Source organism: Mobula birostris, chromosome 3 (genome assembly GCF_030028105.1).
Source record: "Mobula birostris isolate sMobBir1 chromosome 3, sMobBir1.hap1, whole genome shotgun sequence".
Classification (NCBI taxonomy): Eukaryota; Metazoa; Chordata; class Chondrichthyes; order Myliobatiformes; family Myliobatidae; genus Mobula; species Mobula birostris.
Genome location: NC_092372.1, coordinates 147,685,386 through 147,710,611, shown reverse-complemented (window position 1 = coordinate 147,710,611; position 25,226 = coordinate 147,685,386). Strand labels below are relative to the sequence as shown.

The 25,226-nt window shown below is 42.9% G+C and overlaps 1 protein-coding gene and 1 pseudogene across 3 annotated transcripts in view; one reads left to right on the top strand and one right to left on the bottom strand.

The window, feature by feature from the left end:
- ppp1r9a (protein phosphatase 1, regulatory subunit 9A) overlaps positions 1-25,226 on the top strand; it is a 234,110-nt gene that overhangs the window by 26,301 nt on the left and 182,583 nt on the right. The window lies entirely within an intron of this gene.
- On the bottom strand, positions 19,695-21,671 carry LOC140194821 (paraneoplastic antigen Ma3-like; annotated as a pseudogene).

Genomic DNA, 25,226 nt, shown 5'->3' with positions numbered 1-25,226 from the left:
TGGATGATGGAATTAAATGCAGCATCTCCAAGTTTGTGGATGACATGAAGCTGGGTGGCAGTGTTAGCTGTGAGGAGGATGCTAAGAGGATGCAGGGTGACTTGGATAGGTTGGGTGAGTGGGCAAATTCATGGCAGATGCAATTTAATGTGGATAAATGTGAAGTTGTCCACTTTGGTGGCAAAAATAGGAAAACAGATTATTATCTGAATGGTGGCCGATTAGGAAAAGGGGAGGTGCAACGAGACCTGGGTGTCATTATACACCAGTCATTGAAAGTGGGCATGCAGGTACAGCAGGCGGTGAAAAAGGCAAATGGTATGCTGGCATTTATAGCGAGAGGATTCGAGTACAGGAGCAGGGAGGTACTACTGCAGTTGTACAAGGCCTTGGTGAGACCACACCTGGAGTATTGTGTGCAGTTTTGGTCCCCTAATCTGAGGAAAGACATCCTTGCCATAGAGGGAGTACAAAGAAGGTTCACCAGATTGATTCCTGGGATGGCAGGACTTTCATATGAAGAAAGACTAGATGAACTGGGCTTGTACTCGTTGGAATTTAGAAGATTGAGGGGGGATCTGATTGAAACGTATAAGATCCTAAAGGGATTGGACAGGCTAGATGCAGGAAGATTGTTCCCGATGTTGGGGAAGTCCAGAACGAGGGGCCACAGTTTGAGGATAAAGGGGAAGCCTTTTAGGACCGAGATTAGGAAAAACTTCTTCACACAGAGAGTGGTGAATCTGTGGAATTCTCTGCCACAGGAAACAGTTGAGGCCAGTTCATTGGCTATATTTAAGAGGGAGTTAGATATGGCCCTTGTGGCTACGGGGGTCAGGGGGTATGGAGAGAAGGCTGGGGCGGGTTTCTGAGTTGGATGATCAGCCATGATCATAATAAATGGCGGTGCAGGCTCGAAGGGCCGAATGGCCTACTCCTGCACCTATTTTCTATGTTTCTAAAAGGAGGCACTCTGGATAATGATGTCTAACCATTTTGTCCATCTACATTAATCTCATTTATCCATGTTAGCACCTCTATCCTTTTATGTGTTGCCTACTTAAGTGTCTGTTTTGTAATTGTATCTGATTGCTCCTTCACTTATCGCAGTGCATTCCAGATATCAGTCACTTAAAAAACAATACCCCTCATCTCCTTTAAAACTCCTTCCCCTCCCATATTAAACCTCTGCCCTCATGATTTTGATACCCCTCTTGTTACAAAAAGAATTTGACTTTTTACCCAGCATTTGCCTCTCAAACTTGTATTACTTCTACCAGGTCATGTATTATCTTACCTGGCACCAGGGAAAACAAGACCAAACTATTGAATCTCTTTCCATAATGTAAGTACTCCAATTCAGACAGCATCCTGTTGATTTTTTTCTATACTCTTTCCAACATATTCACTTTTTCCAACTCATTCACTTTTTCCTTGTGTGGCAACCAAATGCACGCAATATTCTAAGTAGGGCATAATTAGTCTCGCAGTGAGCTATGTTTCTGAAGGAGCATCTTTGTCGGTTGTGGATAATCAGCTCTATTGGATATGGATCTGTAATTAAGTGTAAGACCCATACTGGTACAGTTTGAAATGTTTAATTTGAAAATCCAATATTTCTAGCAACTTTTAAGATGGTTTCTGGACACCCTACAGTGTTTTACATGCTTTGAAGTGTAGTTACTCTCCATTGTGCTATTCTGAGTTGATCTTGAGCCTACAACATTTTTACTTGGAAACAACAGTACTAGCAGCTGAACTGCAGTTACCAATGTACTCCATCTACTGGAGAGGCAAAAATGTAATGTAGCTTTTGTCATTTGAAGTATATTTGAATAATTCCATTCTTCATTGGCAACAATTAGAATCTGCATAAAATATCCAAAAGTTTAATAGTTTCCCTTGGACTATCTGGGTGAAAGGTTTTACAAAACAAGATCTATTATTACTAATTTGAAGAAATGCTACCCGCAGTTCAAATATTTGATTCCTACAACAATGTTAATGTTTACTTTATGAACGGTGCTTGATTTTCTAATCAGATATTGCTTATTAGAACATTGATGCCTATCACAAAGTTGATTAGTTTATTTTTGTTATTATGGTCCTTATTAAGAACTCAGGGTCCATGTTTTGAGAACTTACCTGGATATAGGAATTATGTAAACAAATACAAACTTTGTTTATTCATGAATAGTTTTTTTTAAACGGCTAATCAATTGCGCTTGTTAGGAAATAGCATGATAGATTACTACTTTCTACTCTGTTTTTTCCTCCTCTTGCTTTATCTCAGCACAAGAAGGAAAGCTGTACTGGAATAGTCAATATGGTATATGTAACAAAAGCATGATTGGAGTTTGCAGCTGCCATGGAGGCTGGGGCATGAAGGAGTTGTTAGATGTAATGGACGTAGAAACAGACTTGGTGATGGCACAGCTGAGGTCTTAAATGCAGCTTGTGGTCATTACTGACACCAATCCTGTGAATACTCTGGCTCAGTATCAGAGAGCTGTAAGAACAAGGAATAAAGCTGGTGACTAGTGATTGGAGTTTGTAATTTCTGCAGCATGCTTTGAGATTCACAATATTGAGTTGGAGGAGATTTTCTATAATGTTGAACAAACCATCTGACATTTTAGAGAAAGTAGAGAGTTGAGTAAAACTGGCTGTAATGTAGAGCAGCATTATGATTATGCATGTGCAAATTAATGTTCCTAGGGAGGTAGAATGAGATGAGAAGTGAGCTAAGAATAGATCCTTCAGGATATCAAAATTGTGGATTAAGGGAAGGGAAACAATTACCACCAATTTTCTGTAAGCATTGGATGTCATTTATATTGTAGATTTTTTGGGAATTGTGCTTGCAATTTTAGCATTATGTTTCACATGAAAAGTTTAATTCAAATTTGCTTTCATAATACAAATTTACATTTTTTTAATCCTAGTTATCTATGCTGTGGAACACATACTGTACCACAGAAAGAACCCTTAAAATATTGGGTTTCTTACTCCATTGTGTCGCCTCTTGAAGTTTAACTGTTTGAGAACTGTCCTCAGATTCCGTGCTGTTTGTATTGGCTTAGTATTCTCCATAAATTGTTTTAGTGAGGAAGGAGGAGTTCAAATATACAACTTGATAAAAAGGCCTAATTGGAGCATTCTAGCACTTACCAATCTTTGCTAGCAATTGATTTTAATTTTGTTTTTGATAAATACAATGCTCCCCATCCTGGGAAGTGGTGAAGATTGAAGGCATGGTATGAAATACAGGGCTATAGAGAGAAGGCAGGGGCATAGAAATGCCTGGATTGCTTTTGGCATGGATGATGGCAGAAATAGCCTCTTTCCATTGCTGCCAACTTGATTTTCTCAACATTGCCTGTTTTACTTTTAGGCTTTTTGACCCTTCAAAACAGGCTTTTCTCCATTCTACAGTTGACTAAAGCCTGCTGGCAGCGAACTGTCTACAAATTCTGCTGACATGTGGCTGGTTTGGACTTAAGGAGTTGGAGTAAGCCACCTTGCCCTTTGAACTTGCTTTAATATTTGTCAAAATCATGACTGAAAACGAATCAGCTGTTGTTACTTTGCTTACAGAAGCTGCCCATATCCAAATAGTGGGGTTTATTGACATATTCCAATATGGGCGGGACAGAATATGCTCTGTTCAAGATACAGCTGAGTAAAGCTTGAGAAGTCCCCATTTGGGCAAATTCTGAACTGCCGAGGATTTGTAAAGGACACATGATTTAATGAGAGATGATATGAAAGTTTGTTCACTTTAAAAATCAGTGTTTTGTAGGAAATGATTTGACAATTCTAGCAAATGAAAATCAGTAGTTAATTTTTAGTGAGATTCATGTATACATAGATGAATTCACTGCAGTCATGATAGTTTTTCATGTATGGTCTGAACATGTAAGAAGTTTGAATATTTCATGGCCTGAAATTAAATTTAAGTGGTATTTTTAAAGGTTGACATGAATAGATTGCTGTTATCAAAATATAATTTATGGAGTGAAATAGCAATAATTATTTGAAAGGTTATAACATCTAGGTTGTTTCCAGAGATAATTCTAGGATACAGAAGCAAAACTGATGCAGCATTTCCCATCTCGTAGGCCTTAATGTAAAGAAGAGGTGCAACAAAATCATAAATGATTTACTATTTCCATTTTGGCCAACATACAACTTGTTTTCTGAATAACTGTTGGGCCCTGATACTTCAACAAATCAAAATCTTGCAGGTTATAACATTTTAAAAGTATCCTTGGCTGATAAAGAGCTACAAAAAAGGAAAGAAAAAGCTGCATATCTTTTTTTAAAAAAAGTTAAGTGACATGACCATTTTTATGAATATTTAATATGTCCTAAGTGGGTCTTGAGCTTAGTCTACCAGCTCAGAAATGAAGCTGTTGCTTAGGCTGACACTGGAGCACAAGGAATTGAGAGGAAGAGGTTGACTCAAGGAGATAGTTTGCAAAGATGGAGGAGTTAATTCTTTTGTAATGATGGTAGTGCCACTTGTTAGTCGATGGAGTTAACATTTACAACATAGCCGGCATGGCAAGCAAAGTTTATTGCGAGGTCTTAATTGTTTGAGAGAGCTAGGTTGGAGTGATGGAGCCTCTGAGTAAGAAGGACAGATAGTCTATGTGGTGAGCATGACATGGAAGATGTGGTATGTTGACAGTAGAAGAGTGAGATACAGTATTCTCAGGAGTCCTGCTGAAGGGTTTCAGCCTGAAATATTGACCGTTTACTCTTTTTCCATAGATGCTGCCTGGCCTGCTGAGTTGCTACAACATTTAGTGTGTGTTGCTTGCGTTTCCAGCATTTGCAGATTTTCCCTTATTTAAAATACAATACTCTTGGCTATAAGAATATGTAACTTGCTTTGTTAATGGACATTCAAAGGCAAGAGAGCAAGATTTAACAAAAGAAGATTATCTTTCATCTCTTGTTTATGAAATAGACTGTAATTTTGGCCAAACATGCAAAGTCTATTGGTACTATATACTACTGCACCGAGTGTTAATAACTAATGTGAATTAAATTTAAATTGAGATCCTTGGAGTTAAATGGTTAATTTACTGGACTTAGTATTCCTGATGTGTGTACAGTGACTTGATATGGATTTCAAGTTGCACCACAGTCACTGAGAAGTTTCAGTTAGTAAAATAATTACAAATAATATAAACACTGTAATGACCATGAAACCATGTCATCATTAAAAACTCATCTGATTTGCTGAAATCCATCAGGGAAAATTATCATTCTTAGCTGCTGGAGCCCATATATAATAGTGGGTCACCGTTAACTACTTTGTGAAGTAACTTACCAAGAAAATTAATTGTGAAGCTCTTCTGCCTGTAATGTTCATACCTAGAAAATGAAGGGAATGAGCAGATGGGGAAAAAAAATTACAATTTGTCTGACAAACCTTGAATTTTTGAGAGCTCATTTACATTGGTTGAGCACTGAGCAAGTTAATAATTTTCTTGGCAACAAGTTGTCTATCTTTGCCCATATCTTATACAAACTTTCCTTACTCATGAGCAGTAATAATACAGGTGTCCCCTGCTTTTCGAACGTTCGCTTTAGGAAACCTCACTGTTACGAAAGACCTACACTAGTTCCCTGTTTTTGCTAACAGAGGGTGTTTTCACTGTTACGAAGAAAAGCAGAGCGCGGAAAAAAAATCAGTGCACGATAAAAGGCAGCGCGCGCCTTGAGCAGCCACTCTCCCCCGGATTCGGAATGGCATTCTAGCTGGTATTGCTTAAACACATGCCTGTGAGCAGCTGTTTGCAAGATGAGTTCTAAGGTATCGGAAAAGCCTATAAGAGCTCGTAAGGGTGTTACACTTAGCGTAAAACTAGACATAATTAAGCGTTTCGATCATGCTGAACGAAGCAAGGACAAAGTGAGTTTGGCTTGTGGAAGTTGACGAAGATGATGTTGAAGAGGTTTTGGCATCCCATGACCAAGAACTGATGGATGAAGAGCTGATGCAATTGCAGGAGGAAAGGACAACAATCGAAACCTCAATGTCCCACCACCCCAAACCCCAGGCCGCAGACGGATACTGATTCACGGAAAATGCAGCGGTAGCTGGGAGGCACCCAGCACATCTTTATGAAAAAAGCTGAAATAAACATGCTAATTAATTAGGTGCCGCCCGGCATGTAAATTTCGGCCCAGATCAGAGGCGATTGCCGATTGCATCGCCTCTGATCTGGGCCGACAATTACGTGCCGGGCGGCACCTAATTAATTAGCTTGTTTATTTCGGCTTTTTTCTTAAAGATGTGCTGGGTACGTCCCGGCTACCTCTGGACCCCTGCAGTCTCCGCGGATTGGTGTTGGTTGCTGCCCGGAGGGTGGGGGCCACTACACCACCCATACTCAGACGACTCAACCTAACACACCATCATCAGTGTGCTCGGCGCTGTCCCGATTCTGGTAAGTGACACTACACTGTATATACATCATTTCTACTTTATATAGGCTGTATATTTTTATGTGTTATTTGGTATGATTTGGCCGCTTCATAGCTTAAAGGTTACTGGAGAGCGCTTGCGTGAGATTTTCTGCTGATAGTGCTTGGCGCGGTGTTTCTGCCAAGAGCGCTTGCGTGAGATTTTCGCTACAGAGAACAGTGCAGGCAATCGTTGTAGAGAAGTATTTCTAATTTATATAGGCTGTGTATTTATCATATTCCTGCTTTTACTATATGTTACTGTTATTTTAGGTTTTATGTGTTATTTGGCATGATTTGGTAGGTTATTTTTGGGTCTGTGAATGCTCACAATTTTTTCCCATATAAATAAATGGTAATTGCTTCTTCGCTTTACGCCATTCCGGCTTACGAACCGTTTTATAGGAACGCTGCACCTTCGGATGGCGGGGGAAACCTGTATTAATTAAAATATAATGCATGCTTTCCTGTTAATATTTTTGAGTCTTTTGTTTGGGGGCAATGATAAAAAAGAATTCTGCACAAAACTTAAAACACTACATTCTCTACAAATCACAAATAATTACTGCCAATATTTTGACTGGGGAGAATTTAGTGGTCAGGTGAAAGAAAATGTTGAAGGGAAATAAGTTATGGAATGGGAATGATATGATGCTCAGTGTTGCTGAAAATATGAAACAAATGAAAAATGCTAGAATCAGATCAAAGATCTGAAATGTTACCCCTTTTCACAAGTGCTGCCTGGCCTGTTGGCCACTTCCAACATTTTGGTTTTATTGTTTGAGTTTAAAATTGCCTCAGCCAGTTTTGATTGTTACCCTATTTTTTTTTGAATCACCCTGATTTGTTGTCATTTGTTTTTTGACTTGTTGATCAGACAGATCAGTTATGATTAACAAACTTCAATCAATCTTTCATACGTCACCATTTTTATCTGCATTATTCAGTCTGTTACGTATCAGTTGGTGTAATTATTTTATAGTGCCAGTGATCATTGATCAGGGTTTGATTTCTGCCACTGTCTGTACATTCTTCCCTTGACTGCCAAAGACATACAGATACAGTTAGTAAATTGTGGGCATGCTATGTTAGCACTGGAAGTGTAGCAGCATTTGTGGTCTGTCCCAGCACATCCTTGCTGATTTGATTTGGTGCAAAAACGATGCAATTTACTGTATGTTTTGACATTTCAATGCACGTGATAGATAAAGCTGAATATTCTTTAACTTAGCACTAAAACTGTTGATTTCACTCTTCCCACTTAACATTTGGTTTCAGACTTTTGCTAGTTCTGATAAATCATTGATCTAAAATAGCCCACTGATGGTGTAGTGGAATCTGCGCTGGACTTTGAGGTGAGTGGGCCTGGGTTGGAATCCAGCTGGCTCCTTGCACACTTTCCATTTGTGCTGGGTTGAGCGTCGAGCTCACAACTCAGTCTCATGGACGGAAAGAAAGACAAATGCTAATGCTGCACCACAAGGCGTGGAGAGAAGCAACGATCTAAAATGTTAATTCCAAGATTCTTTCTGGCATGCAACACATTTCCATGAGAGCACTTTGCCTTGATAGAGTTGGGTGGTAGAAATAGGGTGAGATTGATATCTTTGACGAAATTAGTTTTTGCAATTTGTTCTTTAAGAAGAACGGAGGAAGAAAATGGCAAGAGTATAAAGTGACCAGCTTTAGGGTTATAAATGCAAAGAAAAAGGAAGCCTAAATCTAACAAGAAAGTCGTGGGGTCATATGCAAATATATTAAGGATAGCTTATGCTAAGTCTTGTTTTGAAGAAGTTGAGATAGGAAGCACATTAGAAGTGAATCTGGGCCTGTCAAGTACATGTCTTCAGCAAAAATAAAACTATTCAAAAGTAAAGCCATTTTACCTATGGAATTATGCTGGCTTCTAGTACAGCAATCATATCTGCTCCATTCCTTGCTCTTTCTCCCTTGCCTGTGAATTATTCTCTCTCAGCTGCTTGTCCAATTCTCTTTTGAAGGCTATGATTCCATTCCTAACACTTTGCAGGTAATGAATTCTGGATCTGAACTGCTGAGTAAGATATTCCTTGAATCCCCCATGTAACTTTTCTTAGTTTTATTTGTGTCCCCAGGTTCCTGAACTTAAGCTGAACCAATGATGTTTTTACAGCTCCTTTATCAAACCTCGGTGCAACCTTTGCTGCAAAGGGAACAGCCTCTGCTTCTCTAGTAAAACTTTACAACAGCCATCAGTCCTTAAAATCATTTTAGTAAATCTTTATTTCACTGTCTTGAAGTTTGTTTCTTTTTGTTGTGTGGCAATAAGAACTGGAGCCAGTATTTCAGTTCCAGCCTAACCAGTCTTTTGGATTGGCTCTCCACAAATTCCTTGGCTTTCATACTCTCCCTCTGCATAAATCTCTTTTCTTGAACCACCATTTCAACATGGTCTTTAAAATCCCTTTAAAGATAACCCATTTTTTTCAGTGTTTAGTCTATAATTTAAATGAAGTTATTGTTGTATTTATGGTTCAAATACGTACGTTGTTTGAACATCAACTTAGTGTTGAACTATATTCTATATTCCATCAGTTTAAGCACGAGTTAGGTCCTTGAGAAAGGAAATGTATTCAAAAACTCGGGTGCTATTTTTATTTATGTAACACAAGTTATGTGTTAGGCTAGAAGAAGTTTGTCAACTTTGACCTCTTTTTGAAGCTGACAAAACTAGACCAGTAGGGATGTCGTCATCATTTAATCTGACCTGCACAGTGAAAGCATTTCTGTGGCATACCAAGTACAATAAGCTTTATCCTAGCAGGGAAGAATTAGTTTATCCACACTCTGAACAGAGATTGTAAACTTAAGGACTTCAAAAAGAGCAAAGAGCAGAATGCAAGCTGGTGGAGGAACTCAGCAGATCAAACAACATCTGTAGAGGCCATGTAATAGTTGATGTTTCAGCTCAAGACCCTGTGTTAAGAATTATAATTTGTATTGCATCGAGATTAAATTACAATTTTTTAAAAGGTAGACTATACACTAATACTAGATTCTCCAAGAGGAAACTTCTCTACTTCTGCCCTATCAAGATTATTCTGCAACTAGCAGGAAAGGATTTAAAATATTTTAGAAAAAGTGGAATGATGTTGAAGTTGAGGAAGAATGCAAAATATTTAATAAATATTGATGAGAGGTAGTATCAGGAGATTTGTCATCTTTGAAAGTGAATAACTGTCTCAAAATATGTTCTGGGTTATTGAACAGAGGGTGGATTAAAGGCTTTTCCCATATTTTAATCCACTCTGGCAAAAGGTATTGAATTGTGCTTGAGGACAACTAATGTTAATGTTGGAATCAGCGGTTCAGAAAAAAAGGAAAGACATGAACTAAATAATTAAGACTAGTTGGTTTAATCTTAATGGTGGGAAAATTTTTGGAACCAATCTTGAACAGTATAGAAAGATGTGAAATCAGGATCATTCAGCATGACATGGATTTGTCAAGAATCAAGTCTGTTCAACAATTGAATTGAGGTAGAGGTCAAAAAGGGAAGTGAATTTGATGTAAGCCACATGGATTTTTGGTAAGATTTTTTGGTATCATGTTCAGTGCAGAAATGATGGGCTGAAGGGCCTATTGTTGTGCGGTAGTGTTCAATGGCCCCAAAAATCTGTAGGATTCAAACTGCAGTGACAAATGGGATCATTAGCAGGAAGTAGAGTGTAATGGTAGACATTTTATAACCAGCTTCAGAGACATTTTTTCCCCATTATTTGCAAGTACTTCATAAATTGGCAATTTTGAACATTTTACAATGTTGCTATTTCTGCGTGAGCAGGATGCATGGGAGTTGGCATCTGCATGCAAATCTAACAGGAATGCAAAAAAAACCATTACGACTTAAACTGCTTTCACTTCACTTATTTGCACTGTTAATTGAAGGAACTCAATAATCCAGTTGGATGTTTGACAGAGCTGGTCACTCCATGTAAGATGTTTCTTTAGTGCCTTGGAGGATCATACCTGACCTGGAACATTCCATTCTCTCTACAGTCATGCCTCTCTGTATGTAAAAAGCCATTCTTTCTCTTGTGTTTCAATTATCATTCATTCCAGTAGTGGTCCCTGTGTTATTGTATGAGAGCATAGCTAATCAGAGCAAGAACAGCTGTACCCTCTGGCTATAATAAGCATGAAATACTAAAAGCATTCAGGAGGTCAGGTACCATCTGAAAAGGGAAAATATTTCAGGGCAAAGGCCCTTATTCAAAATTAGGTAAGGATCTTAAGTTACAAAGAAGTAGTAGAAGGAGGAATAGTTCCATTTATCCTCCCCAACGTTCTCTGGAACTTTAGACTGTTTTTTTCCATCCCAATTCTGAGAAAGGGGACATTTCCTTCTCTGTAGATATTGTTTGACCTGGAGTTTTTGCAGCATTATGTTTTCATTTTAGATTTCTTGCCTTATTTTTAATTCTCCCCAACGTTGCTGATTTATCCTTCTATGTTCAACTTGCTCTCATACACTCTTAAGCCCCTCAATTCCGCGGACCTGTCTTACTCTTGCCTTATCGCATGTTCCCATATGTATTAGCCTAATTTATGGATCAGCTTCATTTTAACATTTTTCCTATCTAACCAGATCAATATATTCATACAGTATAAGTTTTTTTTTCTCCTGTCATGCATCAAATAAATAATTAACTAGGGGATACAGCTAGTGTTCGTATTACTCTTCAACGCTAAACATGAGCTTGGATCAACACCTGCTAAAATGTGTTCTCCTAAAGCTTTTGGCTTTGAGTGGCTGGTGTTCAAACTTGGCTTGAGTAATTTTATTTTTTCATTCATTGGACATTTTCATTACTGCTTTTCTCTAGAACTCCAAAAGGAAATTGTAAGCCTCAGAAATGGTTCAGAATTTAATACTAATTGAACAATTCCAGACTGAGGAATATTAATAATACTCCTTTAATTGCCTTACAAAAATGAAACATTATGCACATAAAGTAAAAATCTATTTAATGTTGCAGAACTTGAAGACAGAGTTACAGAAATTTATGGAGTGCAAAAAGGCCATGGAGGATCAAAGGAGGGCAGGATATGAATAGAATGAGCTACTGTTGTCTGTCATTTTAATACTTTGATGGATTTGTCTGTTGAAGGGAATTGCCATATGGAAAACATGTTTAGAAACTGTTACTACAATTTAAGTATTGAAAAGAAGCATGGGGATTTTTGCAAATAGGGCAACATTTTCCATTTGTGAATACTTTTATGTTGTAGCTGTTCAGTATAATCAAATTTTGTCGTGGCTTTGTACTGTAGCATTTTTAAACACATCTACCAAGTTTAGTTGCTCTTGATAATGTTATTTTAAATTAAAATATTACAAAGCATTTGAAAGTAATATGATTGATTATGTGAGGCAATTTTACCTTTCTTCATATAGCCTGGCTTGCTGTGCATATGCCAATAAATTGTACAGTATTAACAGATCATACAATCTGATTTTAATTGCTATATTTTCTCTCTGTGAGTGAATTTATTGTACCCATTGTCTAGCACTCCTTACACACCAACTGCACAACCTCCATCCAGAGCCGCCCTCCTCTTCTTTTCTACCTAGATTCTGATGAAGGGTCCTGGGCCTGCAATGTTGGATGTTTCTTTCCATATTAATAATGCTGGGAACGCTCAGCAGGTCAGGCAGTATCTGTGAAAAGAAATCAATTTCGGTGTTCAATTAGCCACAGATAACCATTGCAGACCTACAGATTTCCACTGCTATATCAACCCAGCTTCCACCCTGCCTCCTGTGGGTTTCCATTAACTTCAAGTTTGTGTGCTATTTACTCTAATAATAAGGCATTGAACAATAATGCCTCTGAAATGTCTTTCTTTCCCAATGGTTGTTTCATCTGTAGTGTAGGAGAGCGAGCCCTTCTTTCTTGCAGCAATGGTCTCACCACCTCTCCTTCTGTAGAGTGCAAGAACAGTTTCCCCGGTCTTTATCTTCCACCCCAGCTTCCTCTGCATTTGAAAGATCATCCTTCAGCATATTAGACAAGATGCATCTTATAAGATGTGGTACTTTATTACACTCTCATTTGTCTTTTCAGCTTTTCTCTTGCCACCATCAAGGGACTCAAACAATTTATCTAGCTAAAGTGTAATTCCATTTATTTTCGAACCTAGTATATTACATTCAGAGTTCACATTGTGGCATTTTCTAGAGGGGAGAAACTTTGGGAAAAAAAAAGATTTGTCAATCCGTGGGGGTGATTCTGACCTTCTGGTTGCCTACAATTTTAATATACCATCATGCTCCTCTACTGACCTTTGTGGTTTCCTCCACTGTTGCAACAAGGATTGAGGAACACCATGTATTTCATCCTTGCATGTTGCAGACTTACAAACTCAATATTAAAACTGCCAATATTGGATACCTTGCTCTTGTATTCTTAATCAGAACTGGCTATTTCCGTCCATTACAACTTTGGCACAGTTTTCCTCACTTATTCAGTAGTCTGGTCTGCAGGACATGTCTCATAGCCTCTTAATTACAAAAAAGAATTCTGTGCTTACACCTGTCCCCATTAACCCATTATGACTCCCCCTTTCTTCTACTCTTTCCACCCCCACAAGCTACTAAAAACCAACTTATTTTCTTTATTTTCTTTTTACTTGTTCAGACAAAGGATTCTGAATTGTAATGATAACTTCCTCTACTGAGATGCTGTCTGACCAAGTATAGCATTTTGTTTTTGTCATTAAAACGGACACATTTTCACTGTTACACCACTATCAAGAATGCTGATTGTGCCATCCTAAGTACCCACTTTGTCAAGTCTGATCAGCTGTTTTATAAAGGCAGAGACTGAGGACCATTGCACCAGTGGTGGGAACCACAAAGATATGGTCAGGGTAGGCAGAGGAAGACCAGTGGACTGGACCATATTCAGGAATACATCAGCGGATCTGAATGAATATGCCACAGGCATCACTGACTTCATCAAGATGTGTATGGATGTATGTGTGCTTTTGAGAATGTACTGTGTCTTTCCAAACCAGAAACCCTGGATGAAATAGACTGTTGAGGGCTTGATCTGTAGTGTCCAAGACTGATGATCTTGAACCCTACAATAACTTGAGGAATGGCTTACGAAAGGCAAACATGAGACTTGAAAAGGCAATTCCTTGTGAAGTTAGAGACACAATCAGATGCATGATAGCTGTGGCAGGGTTTGCATATCAGTATTTTCCGTAAGGCGAAAGCTAATAGCATAAATGACGGTGATGCTTCCCTCATCAATGAGCTCAACACCTTTAGGTATGCTTTGAAAGGAAAAATAACACACTGTGCGAATCCACACAGCATCAGGCAACCCTGTGATCGGTCTTGGAGGCCGATGCCAGAACATATTTTAAGAGGGTGAGCCCAACGATGTACTTAGCAGGGTACTGAAAACCTGTGTTGACCAACTGACTTGAGTGTCAAGAACATTTTCAACCTCTTACTCCAGCAATTGGAGACTCCCACCTGCTTCAAAGGGCATCAATAATACTGGTGTCCAAGAAGAACAGGGTGAGTAGCCTCAATGATTCAGTCGCACTTACATCTACTATGATCTGTGATGAAGTGCTTTGAGAGGTTGGTCATGGTTATGATTAACTCATGCCTGAGCAAGAACCTGCTCCTATTTTAACTTGTCTATTGCCACAACAGGTCAGTAGATGATGCAGTCAGCTTTGGAGCACCTGGACAACAGTAATGCCTATGTCAGATTGCTGTTTATCAATTATAGCTTGGCATTCAACACCATCATCCGCTCAGTACTAATCAACAAACTTCAAGGGTGGGCAGGTAGTGTAGTGGTTAGCACAACACTTTACAACACAAGCAACCCGTCCATGCTGTGTATTTGTGGTTTAAATGCCGTTTTGAATGGTCAACACTACTTGTCCACTGGTGACTGTTACTTGATTATTTGATGTTTGCCCGAGAGGTCGTTGTTTTGTTTTATTGAAGTGCTGAAATATTGTCCCAGTTGCCGACATTTGAACTGAGCACTCTTTGTTTGGTCTGGTTTATGTGCTGTGGATGCGTGGATAGTCTGTTTGTTGCATATGTAATGCTCAGCTATATCGGCTTGTATTTATCTAGGAGAAACCCCGTCCGCCACCCAACTGTGTCTCCCAGTTGCATCGGTTGCTGTGCAATGCCACCTGGTACAACCTCACACCTCAAATATCAGACAGCACACAATGTACCCTTTACAGATTACACTTTATAAATCTTACTGGGACTATGAGACTAATAGAGATACAATATAAAAGAAAAAGACGCCAGACTTATCAAAGTTCAATTTCTTCATGCACACAGTTGGAGCTCAAATACCCGGGGTCTTCTCTCTTCACCCTTCTCTCCACTCCGACCCCCTCAACTCGCCGCTCAGGATCACCCAAGGTGATCAACCAGAGCACTTCTAGCACGTCCGTCTTCTCCCAGTCTCTCCTGAAAAGGCCGCCAAACACACCAGTTCCCAGCCATATGAAACAGAATATCACCCCAAAAAAAGAATAACATGGACACCCATTGGTTCATTCCCTCCTTATCATTATTGATAACCCAAACAAGCTGCTAGAAAAAGAATCACTGTCTCAGCAGTTAACATCACAGAGAAACCATTTTAATTAAAACATAACAAAGAAGCTATTTTGATTAGCATATACAGTAACATAAAAGAAGAAACCTCTTACACTCTCCCCCCACCATATAAAAGTCATGCCCTCATGACATTAAAGGAGTTCATCAATGCTCCTTGCAAAACACAAAACCCAACTCGGGTGCATAAAGCAGTGACATAACTTCCCAGGGCAGTAGAGATCACACCCTGTTCTCCTGGCGCTACATAGGTCAACCTCTCCAGGGGGTGCCTACTTCTCTGAGACCTCCGTACCTCCTCTGCCGACCCTTCCGGTTCAGACACCACGGGAGACACCCCGGCCTACCTGTCGGACCCTCACTCTCTCCCTCACTGGGATCCCTCTGTCTAGGGTTCTGGTTCCACCCTCTCTTCCCCCAATGCCGGCTGTATTTCAGGCTGCTCCTCAACACCCTCCCTGCTCTCACCTAACTCAGTGGGGGAAGGGTCAGGAGCCTCTTCTTCCGGTACCGGGAAATTAGCGAACAGAAGTAGGTGTTACACATCCGAATCATCGCCTTCTGAAGCAGTATCCCTTTCCGGGATGGGGCCTGGCCCCATCTCTTTTGCAGCGGGCTCTTCCCTCACCCCGTGCCCTCACAGAGTCCTCGTACTAGGCATATACTCCCATTCGGGCTCTTGGTCTACCTGCACCTCTTGACCCAGGGACAATAGGTGGTTCCGATGGACAGGCCCCTTTCCATCCTCTGGTCTCACCTGGTAAACAGGTAGATTCGGCGTTTGGCTCGCTACCACATAGGGGGTGGCCGCCCAGCGATCCACCAACTTGTGTTTATCAGGGAGTCCTAAATTCTTTAGGAGGACCCAGTCCCCCGGCAATAGTTGGGCGAACTTCACTTTCTGATCATACCTCCTCTTATTCCTCTGATTCTGCTTGGTGGCCATCGCCTCAGCCAATTCGTACGCCCTTTTCAACTCTCTCCTCATATCGGACACATACTTCAGATAGGGCTTCAAAGGTAATTCACCCGCTTCAGTCCCAAAACACAGGTCAATGGGCAACCTCGCTTCCCGCCCGAAATCAGATAATAAGGCGAGTACCCCGTAGTGTCATCGTGAGTACAATTGTAACAGTGCATCAAATGCCCGATGTGCTGACTCCACTTACTCTTCTGACCGATCTCCAGAGTCCCGAGCATGTCCAACAGGGTCTGGTTAAACCTCTCGGGCTGAGGATCACCCTGCGGGTGATAGGGTGAGGTCCTGGATTTCTCAACCTCAACCATATCCAGTAATTCATGGATAAGCCGGCTCTCGAAGTCCCGTTCCTGATCACAATGGATCCACCTGGGGAGGCCATAATGAACAAAGTACTTCTCCCATAACACCTTCGCCACTGTAGTGGCTTTCTGGTCCTTAGTGGGAAATGCCTGAGTATATCTAGTGTAGTGATCCATGATGACTAAGACGTTCGTGGTGTTGCTGGTGTCTGGCTCAATAGACAGGAAATCCATACACACCAGGTCCATGTGTCCTGTACTCTGCAGTGGGGCAAAGGAGCCGCCTGCGCAGGCAGGGTCTTCCTCTGGATGCAGCGACTGCATTTCTTACAGTATTCTTCAACCTCTCCCCCTCATCCGGGGCCAGTAAAACCAGTCCTTGAGTAATCCATAGGTCTTTTCCACCCCCAAGTGCCCGTAACCATCATGTAGTGACTGGAGCACGGTCTTCCGATACTTCTCAGGCCTGACCAGCTGCCAACGCCGGGGCTGGTCCAGGGGGCGACATGACCCGGTACAAGATTTGGTTCTTCAGCTTCAACCGAGGCCACTCCTTCAGTAGTAAGGGCACTGAGGCGTGTTTCGCCTTCTCCGCCTGAGCCATATCCCCTTTTTTAGCTGCGTACCAGATAGTGCCAATGCCCGGGTCATCACACTGAGCCGCCACCACTTCTTGGGGGCTCAGCTCCGGCAACTGCCTGTTCCTCAGAGCAGTCAAATTACAGTAAACAGTGGGTAGCGCGTCATCGTCTGCCGCCAGTTGATCCACTGCCTGATCCGGCCCCATTGGGTCTCCTGCTTTAGCGTCGCTCGCAAATTGACACATGGCCTTCACTCCTGGGGTAGGGACGCTCTCCCATTCCTCGTCTGTGCCCGACCCCTCATGTGCCCGATGAGATAAAGCATCTGCATCGATGTTCCGACTCCCCAGCCAGTACTTCAGGCTGAACTCATAGGCAGACAAGGCCGCTAACCACCGATGCCCAGTAGCGTCCAGTTTTGCTGAGGTCAGAATATAAGTGAGAAGATTGTTGTCCATTCTCACCTCAAACTTGGCCCCATATAGATAGTCACTCAACTTGTCCACCACAGCCCATTTCAGTGCCAGGAACTTCAATTTAGGAGTAGGATAGTTTCTCTCAGATGGTGACAAACTTCGGCTGACAAACGCCACTGGCCTCAATCCGTTGCCCTGTTCCTGGTACAGGACAGCCCCCAGACACTCTCGGCTGGCATCCATCAGAGTGTAGCACATACGGCTTCCGGGGATCGGCAAAAGCCAACACCGGGGCCTGTGTCAGCGCCCTTTTCAGAGATTGGAACGCCTCCTTACATTGAGCATCCCACCTCGATCCAGAGGGCTTCGACGGGTTCAAGTATCCTCCCGCCTCCTGCCCCCTGCCCTTGGTCCCCCTTCCTTTCCCATGGGTGGATAGCCACGCAAAAGCTGGTTCAATGGGTGACTCATTTTAGCGTATCCTTTCACGAATCGCTGGTAATACCCACAGAACCCTAGAAACGACTGCAGGGCACTCACCTTCTGTGGTCTCGGCCAGGTGGTCACTGCGTCTATCTTAGCCAGATCAGTAGCCACTCCATCTCGTGAAATTATGTGTCTAACATAGCTGACCGACGTTTTACAGAACTGGCATTTATCCAGGGAAAGTTTCAACCCTTCCTCCTTCAGCCGGCTTAACACCTTCAGCAGCCGCTCCTCATGTTCTTCCGAAGCAGATCCAAACACTATTAGGTCATCCAGATACACCAACACCTCCAGCAGGTTCATATCCCCCACTGTCCTCTCCATGAGCCTCTGGAAGGTGGCTGGGGCCCCCAATATGCCTTGGGGCATTCGTTCGAACTGAAAGAATCTCAGGGGACAGATAAAGGCCGTCTTCTCTTTATCTCATCGGAAACTGGTAATACCCACTCTGCAAATCCAATACACTAAACCACTGGGCACCGCTCAGACAGGCCAACGCTTCTTCAGCCCTCGGGACCGTATACTGGTCAGGGACAGTGTGCCGGTTCAGGGTCCTATAGTCCACTCACACGCATACCTTCCCATTTTTCTTCCTTGCCACCACTATGGGGGACGCATAGGGGCTTCGGGACTCTGCAATAATCTCTGCATCCTTCAAATGCCACACATCTTCCACATCTGCTGGGGCCAACTGCCATGACCTTTCTCTAAACGGGGTGTTATTTATCACCCGGACAGCGTGATGAGTGCTCTTGGAATAGCCCACATCAAACTCGCCCTGAGAAAAGACATCCCCTAGCTTGAGCATCTTCTCCACCAGCCTTATCTTATACTCCGGCGGTACAGGGGAGTCCTCAAAATTAAAGGCCTCCTCAGTCAGCTGCTCCCTGTTCTCCAATCGTTTTCCTCCAGTGGGCCTCATGGGGGCGCTAGACATCACCATCACTGGGAACAAGTACGCGAGGGGCATCCTGCGCTTAAAGGTGATCTCCCTTTCTGTTGTGTTCCTTACCATCACCCCCATCCGGCATGCCTGTACAACCGAGGGCCTGTGTAATTCAGGTCTCACCAGTACCCCAGCTGGGAACCGGGACTCCCCTTCGAGGTCTTCCAGGGTGTCTACTAACAGGGCCTCGCCTGCTGGTACTCTGGGGAATCTGGGGGTCCCCATCACTAGTGCCACCTCCCCTGGCCTGGGTACACCACACCGTCCCTCGTTTGAACTCAGGATCCGGCCCCATGGGGTCACCCGCTTCTTTGAACATCGCATGAAACACTGGGTGTACCGAGAGGGTCTCCAGAAAGTTCTCCCCCACCTTCTCTTTACAGGCTCCCAGGAGCCATCGCACAAGAGGGGAGTTAGTCCCCACCGGAAGGGCAGCGCCACCTGTTTCCACTGGGTCTGGACAAACCAACACCAATGTCTCAAGGGCTTTAGACACTCCCACATCACCCTCCGAGAATTCCACTCTCGCTGATAGGTACCTATCGTACGGCTAGTCACCACCCCAAATCTCTAGTGCATTAAACGGGGTTACTGGCAAATGCTTTAGATATTTATTGTAGAACGACCGGTACAATAAGGTAACCTGTGACTCTGTGTCAAGGACGGCTCTTGCAACGATTCCTTCCATCCGTAGGGACATGCTGGAACGGGGTCCCACTAATCCATCCGGAATAAGGGCTTGGGCTTTCGGGGGTCCCATGGCTGATTTCTGGGAACGTGTTTCTCCAGAGACTCCTGTCCGTTCCCTCACTGAGTCTCTCCTAAGTTTCCTGACACCTCTCCCTTCTTAGTCACCCGGGGCTTGCCCTCCATGGGGCGCCTTGTCTCTCACAATCCCTCCGAAAGTGTCTCTCTTCCCCACAGCTGTAGCGCACCCCCGGCCGCTTACATTCCCACTGGAAATGCCCCTCTTTCCCACAGTTATACCACATGCTACCCACCGCCCCTCTCCTCCCAAGACGCCCACCACTCCCAGCCCACTGCGCAGGCCATCCCCTGCAGGGGGTACTCTCCCTGTCTATCCCCTCAAGTGAGGGGTCCCTACCCCCATGGGTTCTCGGTTCTCAACCTGGTCACCACCTCCTGTACCGCTGAGGATCGTCCCCGGTGGCCAGAGCCCTCTTTCCGGCCCAACGCGCTCTCATCCTCTGGCACCTCTCTAATCAGCTGCCCGAATGATGGAGGGGTGCTCCTTTTATAGGACTGCTGGAGACTCCAAGCCACCTTGTCCTCCTCCAGAGAACCACTAAGTATCTGATTCATCCTCAACCTTGCCACCTCACCCGCCTTCACTACCCCTCGGCGCCGCAACCCAGTAAGCATTCCCTCCAGCTGAAAAATGTATTTTGAGAGCTTTTCCCCTCTTCCCTGCCGCATGTGGTGAAACTCTACTAAAATCTCCCAGGAACCTCCTGACATTCCAAACGCTCTCTCCAAAGCTTCCAGGTACTCCGCCAGGGAAGCCGAGGGCTGTTCAGCTTTCAGCTCCCGGACGACACCAGCCACCCCTCCCCGCAAACTTTTCATCAATCACTGTCTCTTTTCCTTATCCGAGCCTGGCCATGCCTCTGACAATTGGGATGTATTTTCGATCCATGTTTCATAATAATTTTTCATGAAGAAGAGAAGATGGCGATGCGACAGTGGCCACTCCGGAATGAATATCTGTAATCTGTGAAGTAGGATGCCATGCACAATCCTGATTTGATGGAGATGGACGTGAGAAGGACGGAGGAACATCTGGTGAAACTTCTGAAATGCCTGTTTCGCTGCCGCTGCAACTGTGCGATCCAGAATCTCCAGAGGGGAAGGTCCCGAATCCTCGGCTTTGCCTGTTGCTTGGCGGCCAGGGCCGGGGTCAAAGCGCTTGACAGAGATGGTGCTCGGTGTCGGAGGCTCAAAGTTTTTGGATGGACTCAGAGTCGGCTGTGGTTGGGTGCTTCTAGGGTGCTGCATCGGCAAGTTTGCGGCGCTGGAGGTTCATGGCAGGGAGAGTTTTTCTTCCTTCCACCATCTACGTGAGATGATGGGGCTATCGGGACTTTGATATTTTTTTTACCGTCCCCATGGTCTGCTATTTATCAAATTACGGTATTGCTTTGCACTGTTACAACTATATCTTATAATTATGTGGTTTGTGTCAGTTTTAGTCTTGGTCTGTCTTGTGTGTCTGTGATATCATACTGGAGGAACATTGTATCATTTCTTAATACATGCATTACTAAATGACAATAAACGAGGACTGAGTGTCCTCATAATCTAATCTAATCGTCCTCCCCTTCCGGGGTGGACGTGGCTCCTGAGAAAATTATCAGCTTCAGGCGGGCCCCCTCGGCCCTTCTCACCAGGGAGGTAATGGCGGCTGCTAACTCGGAGGTCTCACCTCTAGCTGGGGAACGGGGCCTGGCCAAGCCTTCCCACTCTGACCCTCCACCACTGGCTACTGGCACCTCCTCCGGTGTCTCCTCACTTTCTTCCTCCGGGAGGGTGTGGAGGCCCCATGGCCCCGCCTCCCTCAGGACGCTGACCGTCGCTGGCAGTTCCAACATCATGACGTCAGCACTTGTACGAACCAACACCCAGCTAGATTCCACTTCTTTACCGCACCTTCTAGCTATCAGTTCTACCTGGCCAATACCTTTGATCAAACTCAACCCTCGCACTAGTACTTCTCCCGAAGTGAGGAAATCCACCCCACTTAATACGCACGCATGATTAACCAGTACGTCCTCTAACTCACGGCAACTTACAATCTTATCTCGATCCATCTCCACACTACCTAACGTGGCTATTTATACAGTTTACCGAAAATTCAGATCCCAGACGAGCCCCCACAAATGTAACGCTCAGCTATATCGGCTCGTACTTATCTAGGAGAAACCCTGTCCGCCACCCAACCGTGTCTCCTGGTTGCGTCGGTTGCTGTGCAATGCCACCTGGTACGACCTCACACCTCAAATATCAGACAGCACACAATGTACCCTTTACAGATTACACTTTATAAATCTTACTGGGACTATGAGACTAATAGAGATACAATATAAAAGGGAAAGAAAAAGGGAAAAAGTTCAATTTCTTCGTGCACACAGTTGGAGCTCAAATACCCGGGGTCTTCTCTCTCCACCCTGCGATCCGCTCCGACCCCCTCAACTCGCCGCTCAGGATCACCCAAGGTGATCAACCAGAGCGCTTCCAGCACGTCTGTCTTCTCCCGGTCTGTCCTGAAAAGGCCGCCAAGCACACCGGTTCCCAGCCATATGAAACAGACTATCACCCCAAAAAAAGAATAACATGTACACCCATTGGTTCATTCCCTCCTTATCATTATTAGTAACCCAAACTAGCAGCTAGAAAAAGAATCACTGTCTCAGCAGTTAACATCATAGAGAAACCATTTTAATTATGACATAACAAAGAAGCCATTTTGATTAGCATACGCAGTAACATAATAGGAGAAACCCCTTGCACATACATTTATTGAACAGAATATCACTGGTGCCTTTTGTAAATGTGCTATGGGCAACAATTGCGAGTTGCGCAATAAGGAGAAAGTAACTTGAGTTAATCAAAACATGGAACTGTCATCGGCGACCCTGTAGTTTGGCTATCAAAAGAGAAATTAAACTTACTGCTAATGTTAAGGCTTATCAAATTGAAGGTCTTTGAAAGAAGAATGGAAAAAAATGTGAACAAAATTCGGGGTTTAATACCATCAATTCAGGATCTTTAAAAAGTAAAGAAAATGCCTTACAAGTGCAATTTTATCTTGAGGACTTGACTAATCTCTGCGAAGCTGTTGCCGTGCAACATCAAACACTGTTACCATTACTTCCCAAAGACGAACAAGGAAAACAAAATGGATATTTCCAAACATTGACAGCTATAGTAGTACATTCATAAAGATTGTGAAGCAGTTTGACCCACAGATGCTCATGTTGCTGCAACAAGTGAATGTGTCTCACTTCCGCTAGCCAATGTTTCTCAAAGACCGAGGCATGTTTTGACTACGCGTGTAGCAGGTGATCCTCAAGATGATGTAAACTTGAGCGACAGTATATCAAATGCCAGCACTCGAAGTTCAGCTGCAGGAAGACCATCTTCTGCATCTAATACCTCCTCTGCAGGCATCAAGGCAGAGGCTGACTTAGCTGCATTAATGGCACATCAACAATTATTGAAGGACAAACGTGCTGGAGGAACAAGAGGAACGATTGATTGCTATGGAGTTACAGAAAAGTAAGCAACAGTTTAAAAACTAAATAGGAGAAAGAAATTGCCAAAGTTAATGTTCAAGTGTGGCAAGTGCTAAGTATGCTCCAACAGTTTAGTCCAATGGTGTGAATTCCTGTATTGAAAAAGCACAGAGGAAAACAAGAACACTCAACGTCAATGTTGATTCATTTGTTCCTCGGAGGTTTAGGATGCATGTACAAGACCCCAAGAGGTAGCTTCGGTGTGCTTACTCTCAACCTGCATTAATGAGGCATCCTGAACCCATGTAATATCCAATTGCTCAAAGGACTCATGGGGAGATATTTATTTACAGCATAGAAACACTCTTGTTTTAGATGATAGATATCAAAACAGCATTATTGATATTATGAAGAGGCAAAATGAACTAACAGCCTTACTGGCACAACAACAATACATTTCATCTTTGCCTAAAGAAGAGATTCAAATCTTCAATGACAATCCATTGCAGTATCATGCATTCATGAAGGTTTTGAAAACAGTGTTGAAAACACAATTGATGGTCACAGTGACTGCCTGTATTTCCTTGAGCAGTGCACTAGGGGTCGCCTTAGAACTTCTCAGAAGTTGCCAGCATTTCGACCATAAGGAAGGATATATTAAGGCTTTACTGCAGGATCATTTTGTACTCATTTTTGTACTTGTATATTAAGAGGAGACAACTCTCATACCACCTCTTTTAAGTGATGATGAAGTTATTCTCTCTCCCCCCCCCCCCCCATCCCCAACCAACCTCTATTGTAGCGGATACCCAGGCCAGAGAAACAGTTGTCATTGCCTCCTGATCAGACTGATTGCTGGTGGAACTACTGAAGTCATCACTATTGATAGTTGTTGGGGTACAATAAGCCACACTCTACAAAAATAAGCTGGCCTTGATTTTGATACAGTAACCATTACAGCAAGTTGTACATTGCTTTTGAGATGAGAATGTTAATAAATGCAATGTTTTTTTGCCAACATATACAGGTGAGGGTAGTGTAGTTGACATAGATTACATGAACTTCAGTAAAGGCTTTTGATTACGCCCCATATCAAAAATGATTTCAACAGGTAAGAGCCGATAGGAATCAGTGATTTGGCAAATTGGATCCAAAATTTGCTTGGTTATAACCAAGGTACAGAGTGATGATGAGGGGATTCTTTTGCAGATGGAAGCCTGTCACCAATGGTATACTGCAGGGATCATTGCTAGGACCCTACATTTATAAACCCCATTTCCAGAAAAGATGGGATATTTTCCAAAATGTAATAAAAACAAAAAATCTGTGATATGTTAATTCACGTGAACCTTTATTTAACCGACAAAAGTACAAAGAAAAGATTTTCAATAGTTTTGCTGACCAACTTAATTGTATTTTGTAAATATACACAAATTTAGAATTTGATGGCTGCAACACACTCAACAAAAGTTGGGACGGAGTTAAAATAAGATTGAAAAGTGCACAGAATATTCAAGTAACACCAGTTTGGAAGACTCCACATTAAGCAGGTTAATTGGTAGCAGGTGAGGTATCATGACTGGGTATAAAAGTAGTGTCCATTAAAGGCTCAGTCTTTGCAAGCAAGGATGGGTCATGGCTCACCCCTTTGTGCCAAAATTTGTGAGAGAATTGTTAGTCAGTTTAAAAGGAACATTTCTCAACGCAAGATTGCAGAGAATTTAGGTCTTTTAACATCTATAGTACATAATATTGTGAAAAGATTCAGAGAATTCTGAGACATCTCAGTGCGTAAAGGGCAAGGTCAGAAAGCACTGTTGAATGTGCTTGATCTTCGAAGCCCTCAGGCGGCACTGTCTAAGAAACCGTCATGCTACTGTGACAATTATAGCCACCTGGGCTCAGGAGTACTTCAGAAAACCATTGTCACTCAACACAGTCCGTCGCTGCATCCAGAAATGCAACTTGAAACTGTATTATACAAGGAGGAAGCCATACATCAACTCTATGCAGAAACGCTGGCGAGTTCTCTGGGCCCGAGCTCATCTCAGATGGACCGAAAGACTATAGAACCGTGTGCTGTGGTCAGATGAGTCCACATTTCAGCTAGTTTTTGGAAAAAACCGGCGT